General features: G+C 39.2%; 1 pseudogene; it reads right to left on the bottom strand.

Annotated features, from left to right (window-relative positions):
* Window positions 1-548: 548 nt before the first annotated feature.
* LOC113171684 overlaps window positions 549-11196 on the bottom strand; it is a 12146-nt pseudogene continuing 1498 nt past the window's right edge.

The following is an 11196-nucleotide window of genomic DNA, read 5'->3' on the forward strand; positions in this document are numbered from 1 at the left end:
GGTCCACATCACTTAGTGTTGAAGTGACTTCAATTAACTGCTGCCTGCAACACTTGTCTCTGTAGTGTGAAGTGTGGTGTGTGTGTGTGTGTTCATGCTGCTACATTACCTGTGTGCACATGTTAAGTCATGACCCTTATTGGTCTTGCTCAAGCTGTACTTAGTTATCTGCTGTCTATTTTAACCATACTTGCCTCGTCATGCCTTCTGGCTGGTTTTATCATTAGGACGGTAAAGTTAACGACCGAACGTTAGAAAGTTACATAACATTAAAATCACATTTAAAAATTATTTGTTTGACCAAATTAGAAAAATCTTTCAGGGCTTCAAGGGCTCTTAATTTGTTTCCTTGCCTCATATGTTTGAACTGCAACGTTGTATTTAAGGTGCCAGTAAACACTAACTGACCAAAATAGAGTGACTGCATTTAAAAAAGGTTTTTATTGGTACTGATAGTATAAAGAATAGCAGCATTTCCTTGTAAAGGACCAGTTTAAAAGATATAAAAATATTTACACGGTTGTTTGAAAAGGAGAGGAAAACAGAGGAGACGATTCTTCACGTTTAAGCAGTGACAGCATCGTGCTCTTTGAACACGATGGTTTTGGGGTTTGATTCCCACACTCTTGGTGGTGTTGTGAGTTTTGTAGATGCCGATGAGACGATCAGCGATCTCAACATGTGTGTTCCTCAGGGAGATGATGATGAACTGAGCGTTTTTTGTTTGCTCCTGCACAGAGATGAGAAGCAGACATTAGTGATCTAATGAGGCCGATTTAATCTCCATCTCAGTGGAATATTACATCAGTAAACAGCTGCTGAGGTCCTGTCGATCAGTAAACCCTAACAGTGGAGACAGACGGTTAAAGGCTTACTACTTTCTGATTAAGCTTCCAAAACAGGTGATCCTTCTGACATCTTTATTTCAGTGTTACACAACAGAAACAGAAACACTGGGCTCTATGAGTCAGGGATTACTGCACTAATTATCTCCACAGTGGAGAAAATGAAGTGGCTGATGCTGTTGAGTTGAATCACTGTCTTCCTACATCTGCTGATTCAAAGCTGACTGATTACTAAATGCATCATTTCTAGTGTTCAATAAAGACGACTTCCTCTACTCTTATATAATATTATATTATATATACACATAATTTCAGCACTCAGGTCTATACTCACATAAATGTAACAGGCCACAATGGAGACGTTCTTGAAGTCAAGAGCAGCATCTATCTCGTCCATGAAGTAAAGCGGTGTGGGTTTATAGTGGTGCAGTGCAAACACCAGAGCCAAGGAGCTGAGGGTTTTTTCTCCTCCTGACAGGTTAAAGATCTTTTCCAGCTCTTCTTTGGAGGACGCACACTAGAGAAAGTCAGAATCAGAAATTAGACAAACAAAAGCACAGCATTTGCATGTAGTCAACAGGATCAGCAAAACGTGCCAGTGGTCTTTGAGCTGCAGGCACATGTGTTCCTTTTTCCTCGTCTGTTACCTGAAACATGATGCCCTCAGAGAAGGGGTCTAAACTGTCCACAAGCTCCAGCTCTGCATCACCGCCCAGGGTAAGCATCTGGTAGTTTTCTTTCAGCTTGTTGGTGATCATGTTGAACCCGGTCATGAACTCATTGAGGCGCTGTTTGCGCAGGTCCTTGAGGCACGTTTGAATTTGTCCCTCTCTGTAGTGATCTCATCCAGCTGAGCCACACGCTGCAGGTACAGCTCCTCCTGCAAACACGTACAACAACATTGCTCAAAGTGTTCCTTAATGATTTTGCCCATCACTCATCACGTTTAATGTTATCAACTGTTGAGCAGGTCCATTCAATCACATGACTTTTGGTCTTTATTTCCTGTGTAATTAATCAAATCTATGAGCCTCTGTTGTGTGTAGTAACAGGATGTTAACATTTGTGTTTACCTTCTTCTTGTACTCAGTAATGGCCCCAAGGTTAGGCTTCATCTGACTGCACTGGGTCTCTAATGTGATCATCTTGTTGATAATGACGTTGGGATCAGAGATTTCTTCAAGTCAGCTGATGTGTATGCAGGAAGTTCCTCTGCTGGCTTGTCCTCGATGGTATGAAGGGACAGTTTAGTGGCCTGAAGAACAACAGCAATTGAGAGTCACAACAGACAAGCACGTTAGACAATCACAGAAGCAGAAGCATTTGTAACTTCAATAACTCAATAAATATAATAATTGAATTTACTGGTGAAATACACATAAAACACTCAACATCGCAAAAATCAACAGTAGATTATATCTAAAATATATTTATATGTACATCAGTAATTACAAAAATATACACACACACACACACACACACACACCTCTTTCTGCCAGTGTTGATCTTATTGTTGTGCTCAGTGATTGTGGTCTCGATCTGCTCAATGCGGAGACGAACACTGAGGGACTCCTCCTGCAGTGCATGCTCCTGCTGCTGCAGGACCTTTATCTCCTTCAGCACCCCCTGATACTGCTCTTGCACCTCAGGAAGGGCCAGCCCTAAAGGACAAAAGCTCATTTATATTGTCACACACATTCTTGTATAGCAGTCATTGTGAGGCACTCCATTGACATAAATACATCCCTTCCCCTACTGTTGCTTAGGCCATGCTTATCTACTCTGTTTCAATTGTAATTATCAAATGTATTGCCTCACAATATACCTAACCCTCACGACTAACTTGCCTCACCCTTTGCTGTAACCACTAAAACCCAGTCTTAACCCCATGCTGGTCCTCACAATGACGTATGCTTTAACTTTAGAAATATACTTTTTAATAAACCTGGAAACCACAGTCCACAATAATGAGTTATTATTATAACATTCAGAAATCCTAAAGAAATCGTTGACTTCTTTTTAAATTACAACATGTAGATAAACTTGCAAAAAAATAGCATCCAGGTTTTTTTGAAACAGGAAACTACCACTTTTGGAGATATGAGTAAAGCACATATTTAGAAGTCTTACTGTGAAAATGTATAAAACATTAAAACAATAGGCCTCAAAAGTAAAGTGAATACACAGTGCCAACCTCAGCCTCCTGACAGGCCTTCATGATCTCTCCAGCCTCATCTTCTAGTTTCTTCAGTTGCTCTGTAAGCTCAGTTATCAACTTTTCATTCTCCTCCAGCTCACCCTGCACACGAGTCACACTCTCCTCACATTTCTTCAGGTTCCTGAAGACGAAGAAGAAGAGAAAAAGCATTAGTGGTGGCATGTCAACATGTGAATGAAAAAATACTGGTAATGTCAGGCTCACTCTTGTGAATCTAAACTGTCACTGAGGGCCTACTAAAGAGCAACTGTCCTGTCTACATGTTTACAAGAACTGTTTTTGTTTTATCACAGTGAACAGCTAGCTTACACTGACACTGTTGATAATAGAGGAGTAATGTAAGGAGCACATTACCAGCGAGGAGTATACAGCGAGTAGTAACAGCGTTTAAGCACTATTTCTATTGTACTGTTTGACAGAAGAGAGAAAACCATATGCCATTTCTGATTGTTTAAACAATGCACAAACGTGTAAACAGAGCTTTTACAGAGCAGTTACAGAGCTTAAATATGTATTATTTACTCACCTGTCAGCTGTCTTTATGGCCACTTTGGCTTTTGTTATGGTGGAGGAACAGTCATCTAACTCCTTGTTGACCATGTCAAGTTTGTCTTGCTGAGCTTTTAGCTTGTGACTGTTGATGTCAACAATCAGATTGTGGAGTCTTTTCACCTCGTTTTCCACCTTTCCGGCCTTATTGGATGCGGTCTCATAATCTGTCAAAACAAGAAAAGGTGAGAAAAGAATAAGGGAATAACAACACTCAGATTTGGCACAGATCGTCTGATGCTATATGTTCTGAGAGATTAAAATGGAAATGTTAATTAAATGCTTTTTTTTAAACAAATGTTAGTCTAACAAGAAATCAAACATGAATTTAATAAAACAATGAACAACAACCTTTTTATTTATTTTTTTTTACAGTTTACAGGAGGATTCTACCTTTCTTGAAAGCCTCCAGGCTCTTCTCCATCTGTTTCTGCTTGGCCTTGTCGGGGCAGCTGCCAGCACATTGGCCTCAAGTTCCTTGATCTGAAGTTTCAAGTGAGCCTCCTGGTCAGCAAGACTCTGAGGGAAGAAAAGATGGAAAATACTCGGTCACAGACAGACTTGCTAAGAGTGAGGTCTTTTTTTTTCATCAGTTAATACTGTCACATATTATGGTTGGCAATGAATAATAGAAGTTATTATTTAGATCACAATATGGCCAAATGAGTGAGACAGAAGCACAGTGCATAAAAGGGAAGAGGTGAGTTTGCTGTACAGTCATGCTGTTGGAATATTTTTCCAGAGTGTTCCTCATGTCACGGAGCTGCGGCCGCAGGCGCTGGATGTTCTCTTCCAGCTGCAGCCTTCTCTCTTGGCAGCCCTGCAGCTTCAACACTTTGTCATTCAGCTTGCTCTCCATACGGTCGAGCTGCAGAACACACACGAAAATCATCATGTTTCATACTTAATTGCATGCTGTGGTGATTATCAGATAGCAAGACCCTATACATCAAGCCCCTAGAATGACTTCTAAGAAAATAAAATGAATATGATAAATTGCTGTGCTCCTAGCTTACAGCATTAATTTGAAATAATTTATGAAGCTTCTTTTTCTCATTTGGAGAAAGTACTAAAATGTCTGCATTTTCAGTTTTATAATGGATTAAAGGATGATCTTGTAGTTTGTCAATGTACTTATAGCTTATGCTTACACTGACTTAGTCTGAAGGATACAGTAATTGAATACAGAAAAATAGAATTAAATACTGAAATAGTGTACTTCAACAGCATGCTAGTTATACACATAAAACCTTTAAACAGTTTACAAAACTAATAAAACTTCTTTACTTTTTTCCCCTTCAGGTTTTAGATAATGTGCCCATTTCTTATAAGACATCCTGCTAAATATGAGCATATCTTGTTATAAATTATTATTACATAAAGTATTGCTCTGGCACTGATCACATCTGTGTGTAATGCAAACCTACTCCCTTTTGCCAAGACATCAGTGATGATGTATGCAATGTATTTTTTCTTCACCTACTTAGAATTAGATGTAGTGAAATTATTGAACACATATACTGTTATTGCTTTCCGGTGCAATGTGCGCAAATGCAGATGTTCTGCTCTGAAGGATCACTGCTGTACAAGCATTCATTGATTCTCATCAAGTGCAAATTAAATAAACATGTTTTCACAGAGTGGGTGAAAGCCATTAGTTCAAACTAAACCAGCAATATGAAGTTTGAACATAATTAATTTGGTTAGATTTTTTATCTAATGTAAAACATATCTCCCTCACATTGTGAGGCAAAACATAGGATGACATTCCTTGTATTAAAACCAGATATGCATCATGCTGAATTTTGGGCTAGTTAGAACTAGTTTTCTACTCCAAGCTATACAATACACAACAGCCTTGATATGCACCCCCCCACTCACCTCCACCTGGGAGACTTCAGTACCAATAGAAGAACCCATCCTGCCTTTCAGTACTCTTCCTCCTCCAGTCATGGTTCCTGTGAAGTGCGCACCAAAAATGGCATCAATAAAAATTTGCAACAAAGCTGGAATTTATGTTTGTATTGTATTCACTGAATAAGAGCAGGTTAAAGTTATGACAGAAAAAAATGGGATACCGCACCTGCCATCTCAATTATCTGTCCCTTCAGGGTGACCACTCTCCAGCGTTTGTCTTTCTGGAAGGCCATCCTTGTGGCCTGCTCCATGTCCTGGGCCACCAGGGTGTCTCTAAGGGCAAAGTAGAAAGCTGGTCGCACGCTCTCGTCCTTCACTCTCACCATGTCAAAAAGACGAGGGCTGTTCTCTGGAGTACGAATGGGAGCCATGTTCTTCTCCCACACTTTCATCTTGAGAATGGAGAACAAAGAGGAATTTACTGAAACTGTGTGCGTGTAAATACACGTATATTTTATAAATAAAAAAAAGATAAACAGACTAAATCAGTAATGTCCGCCCTTATTATCTTTACCTTGTCAAGACCAATGAAGGTGGCAACACCAATGTTCTGTTCTTTGAGGAATGTGACACATCTCTGAGCTGTGTCAATTGTATCCACCACAATGTTGTCCAGAGCACCACAGCTAGAGGAAATGGCCACGTCATACTTCTCATCTATAGCTCCAAGGTCGCCCTACAAGCACAAAAAACAAATAAGCCTTCTGCTTTTTATTCCAGTAAATGAATGATTCAAGTTAAATAAGTAAAGTATCTTAGTATATTTATGTTATAACAGCTTTTTACCAATCTTCCAAAGATGCCAGGGATTCTGCCACTCTTCTTCTGCTGCATGAGAGCATCCAGGACCTTTCCTCGACTGCGGTTGGAAGACAGCGAGCTCTTGGCTTCATCCACCTTCTGCCTCATTTCCCTCACCACTTCCCTAGCCTCATTATCCATTTTCATGAGCTGCTCTAGCTCTTCCTCATCCTGCAGAGAAAAGGGAAAAAGCAATTCAAGGAGAAGCCCAAACAAATGACACCACCTACCCTATCAAAAATCACCACCCAATAGAATTCAACCTGGAATTGACCTATCACGTAAAGGGGGAGGGTCAGAATGAGGACGCTAAAACATTGACATTTGTGCAGGCTTAGTTAGTATGAAGCGCTGCAGCATTGTGCCGTTTATCTACAATATGTGGTCACAGACAAGAAGCTCCCGGCTGCCGCCTTCCCGGACCTTTACAACCTGCTATAAAGGAATAGAAATGTAAATAATCATGCAGTCACCAGTCAATATGTCACCATCTTCCCCATTACGTGACTGGTCAGTTGCAGGCCTGTGATTTTTGATAGTTGGTTCATGCAGAATAACCAACTGTGAGCGTAAGATTCTGTAAGCAAACGTTTTGAGCGCGGAAAAAGGTTTGAGTGGAAGAATATTAAATCTGTGCGATGAACAGTAAAGCTGAGAGCACAAATACAGATTTGAACAAGAACAGAGCACATCTGAGTGCACGTGGGGACATTTTGAGTGCAAGGAAGACGTTTTGAGAAAGAAAAAAAAAAGTATAAATTCTGAACATGAAATCTTTAAAGTATGCTTTCAAATTGAAAAACTATGCTCTTGATTAAAGAAAGAAATCTCATCCCATATTTACCTTCTTGAGCTCCTGTTCCTTCTGGGGTATTTTGACTTCCAGGTCTTTGATAGCAGAACGGCGCTCCCGCAATGTGTCAGAGGTTGTCTGAAGTGTCTGCTTGGCTGTGTTGAGCTGTGTTACAGCTGTATTGTGACGGCTTAGGTATATGTCAAGCTCAGACTGAGCCAGGTCCATACGAGAACGGGTCTCATTTACAGCCTTACTGAGCTCCATCAGCTCTTTTTCTTTAGTCTGGAGAACAAGAGGTAAGTTTTGCAAAATAGATCAAATTTACACAATGCATGTTTACCATCTAAAGATGGCCAAAGTGTGCAACAAAATCAACCAACACCAAAGTGTATACACACACACACCTCTTTGTCCTGTTGCAAACCACTGGTCTCTTCCTTCAGACTCTCCATCACCTCCTTAAGTTTTTCCTCCTCTTTCACCTTTTGCTTCTCTAGCTCTTCCTTGCGAGCTGTTGCCTCAGAGATGGCCTTTTCACTGCTGGCTGGTACACTGCGCACTTCCTCTAGCTGAAAGATGAACCAGACAAGAGAACGTGCATGCATACACATACACAGACACACACAAAAGTTGAGATTTGTTGCACCCTAGATTCTAAGCAACAGTGGCTACACCTGCCAAGGTTCAACTTGAGGACACATCTCAAGACACACCCTTACTCTTCACTTTAGGTTGAGTAAAATGATGGGAGAAAATGAATTTAGGAGACAAGAGGTTGTAAAAAGAAAATGAACTCAATGAGTTTCTTGCCACTGCCAGTTACATGCAACTGTGCTACACATTCAGTAGCACGCCAAAACACACAACTGTAATCAACTATAAACACACATTCAGCACTGAGAAAGCCCTGGTTAAGACTGGCTCAACAGTCTGCTGCTTGGCAGGGCTGAAACAAGGCAAGGAGTGGTGTGTGTGTGTGTATATAGTCTATGTTTTGTAGGGTGAACTGCGGGTGAAATGTGAATGTGGCTGCTGGGAGTGTTACACAAGCCAGGCCATAGTTGACTACCACACAGCAGAACACTGTTCCCCAGAGGTCTCTGCCCAGCTCCCCCTCTGACCAAGACATTTCCAGAGCACAGCCATTGTAGGTGAAGCAGATAATGTTTTAGAGCAGAGAGGGATGAGAAGATGTACCTATGGAGTTATATGGGAATTCTTAACTGTAGATGTGTGTGAAAAAGTTAAATGAGAAGCCAAGTTAAAGAAACATTAGTTTAAGAGACAGGAGCATGATTAACAGTGAAACAGAGCACACACACTAACAATCTACTTATGTGTTACTTCACAGCCCCCTGGTGGCTACTTAAGACCAGATAGCCCTTCCTGCAATGAAATCTGATTTATTATTTTATGCAGGTCTTATTTTTTTCTATGGATAATATCCATTCATTTGAAGAAAGAAAAAAAAATTAAAGGTAAGAAAAAATAAAAAACTACGAATCTCTAGGCTTTTTTGTTTAAACACTCACGTTGTCTGTACTTCTTTCACACACATTTTACATCTTTTCAGGTGTAGTACATTAACTTGAGAAAAATAACCATAAGATACAGATAAAAGATATGTAGTTGTTGAATCAAGCAATCATTTATCGCTTACATAGGTGGGCTTCTGTAAAGCAATTGCCTTTTGTGTAGTCCTCAAACCAACAGCCCTTGTGTTTTCTATAAGCAGCGGAAATTGTATTTTTAGTGCCCATGTTTCTCTCCTGGCCACTGGACAAAATAAACACAGTAGCACAGGAGTGTCATACCAGTAGTCCTTGTTTATCTTGACTTGCAAGTTTGTATTTGTTGATGGGCATTTATCTTAAATTAGGAAAAAATGGCTACAGTAAAGCTTTTCTGACATATTAAGGGTATGTCCACTGTGATACTATTCAAGTGAAATAATCAAACAACTAAAGCAATGTAACCAGCTAAGTGATGTTGTTGAACTGTGTGCAACATTTCAAAGGCCAACACACCTTTTCTTTGTCCTTTTCCAACTGTTTCTGCAGTTTCTTGTTCTTGCTCTTGCAGTGTTTTATCTTCTCGCGAACTTCAACATCCTGCAGGTCCAGCTGGGTGAACTTCTCTTTCTGGGTCTCAACGTACTTGTTGAGTTTATGTTGTTTCCTGGTAGAACAAAGACATGTTTACTGGGTACTGAGATATAAGTAAGAATCTGAAAATATATTGGAAAAAAAAAAAAAAAAATATATATATATATATATATATAGATTAATATGCTCAGTTTTCATAATATGGCATAACATCATCTTCATAGTATTTTCAGCCTGTACACTTAAACATTTATTTTGTCAGGTTTAAAAATAATATAGAATCATCAAATCCAAAAGCTGATGAAACTGTGTTACTCTAGAACAACATTTATTTATACCCTTAATAAAAAAATAAATAAGTAAAAAATTAAAACTTATCCAGGCATGAACTAGAAATTTGTTTTTAAACAAAAAGTTTCAGGGCTAGAGAAGCCCTGACAACAAGCACGAAATTACTGAATTAGAAAATTTAGCAACCTTCTATGTTAAACTATGTTAGACAGAGAGAAAGAAATACAAAAAATGCCTTACTTCTCCACATTTTTGAGCTCTTGGTTCATATTGTTCATCTCCTTTGATATTGTTGCATTTTTCTCTGTGAGTTCCTTGGTATCATCTAAGATCTTCTGTTTCTCCTGCTCCTTATCCACCACACGCTTCTGCAGATCATGTCTAATGGTAAAGGGATAACAGGAAAACCAGGAGAGATTATATTTAATAATTTACACAATAAACAAGCAACAATAGGAAGGGTCATGCTGTATCCTGCTGTAATTTGAATGTATTACATGTTGTCCTTTTCTATAGTACTGCCAAGTATACACTGAGCTATAATGAGATTATAGAATCGTTTAATTTGCCATGAAAAGAAAAGAAAGATGGTGCTGGTGTACTCACACATAATATTGGCAGAGCTGACTCTTGTGTTTGAAGATGTCATTCTCCAGTGTGAGAAACTCCACAGCTTTGTTTCTTTCTCCCTCCAAAGCATTCTTCTCCTTCTCTACTAGCTTAACTCGATTAAGCTAGGACAGTGAACACATTGCCGTGTTTAAAATCAGGTGACAAAAGCTTAATGCAAGTTCTAATCATACATTTTATGCAGCAATGCATATCCATCATTTTTGCCACATAAATATTGTGATAAAAGCTGTAACAGTTTTTAGAAAAGAAATTTGCCAACATAATAAAGCACAATCTTAATGCATTACTCACAGATTTTTACAGAAAATCAGAAAATAGTGCAAGATGCAATGCAACTAATCATGTCTGAGGTACCTGGCCTGGTACCAACTTATCTTAGTTTTTTCACAGCTACACAACAACAAAAATTAAATAAAAAAATTAAAACAAAAAAACAAACAAAACAATAACATCTAAACAAATAGTTTTTTAGTCTTCAAACTCTAACCTCTACTGCACAAACATACAGCAAATAAAGTCAGGACATAGGAAGGAAAGCTGGTTAGCAGAGGAGATACTGTCTGAGTGTATGTCACCTTCTCTCCTCTCTGCTCATTGAGTAGCTCAATGCGGCGGGACAGAGTTTGGATGGGCTCCTTTAGGCGGCATGAGCCAATAATGTCCTCCAGGTATTCCAACATGCCCTCATCATGCTCTGTCTGACCTTTAGGCTTCATCATAGCAATCTGCTCCACCTCACCCTAGGTACAGTTCAGAACAACTTGTAATTATTCACAAAAAACTAATAAAAACAAATAAAAATTCCTAATAAAATTAGAAACCTTATAATTGGTGAGACTAAAATAAAAAATGCCCACAGCACTCAGTCATATGTCATCAACTGAATTCAGAACTACAAATTTGCCATAATGCTGGACCACACACACACACACACACACACACACACACACACACACACACAAACACACACACCCCTTCAGATGCATATAGTCATTTACAGTGCACAACACATTTGTAGAGGTTTCCTTTGAGAGAAAGAGA

The sequence above is a fragment of the Anabas testudineus genome, chromosome 13 (assembly GCF_900324465.2).
Source record: "Anabas testudineus chromosome 13, fAnaTes1.2, whole genome shotgun sequence".
Classification (NCBI taxonomy): domain Eukaryota; kingdom Metazoa; phylum Chordata; class Actinopteri; order Anabantiformes; family Anabantidae; genus Anabas; species Anabas testudineus.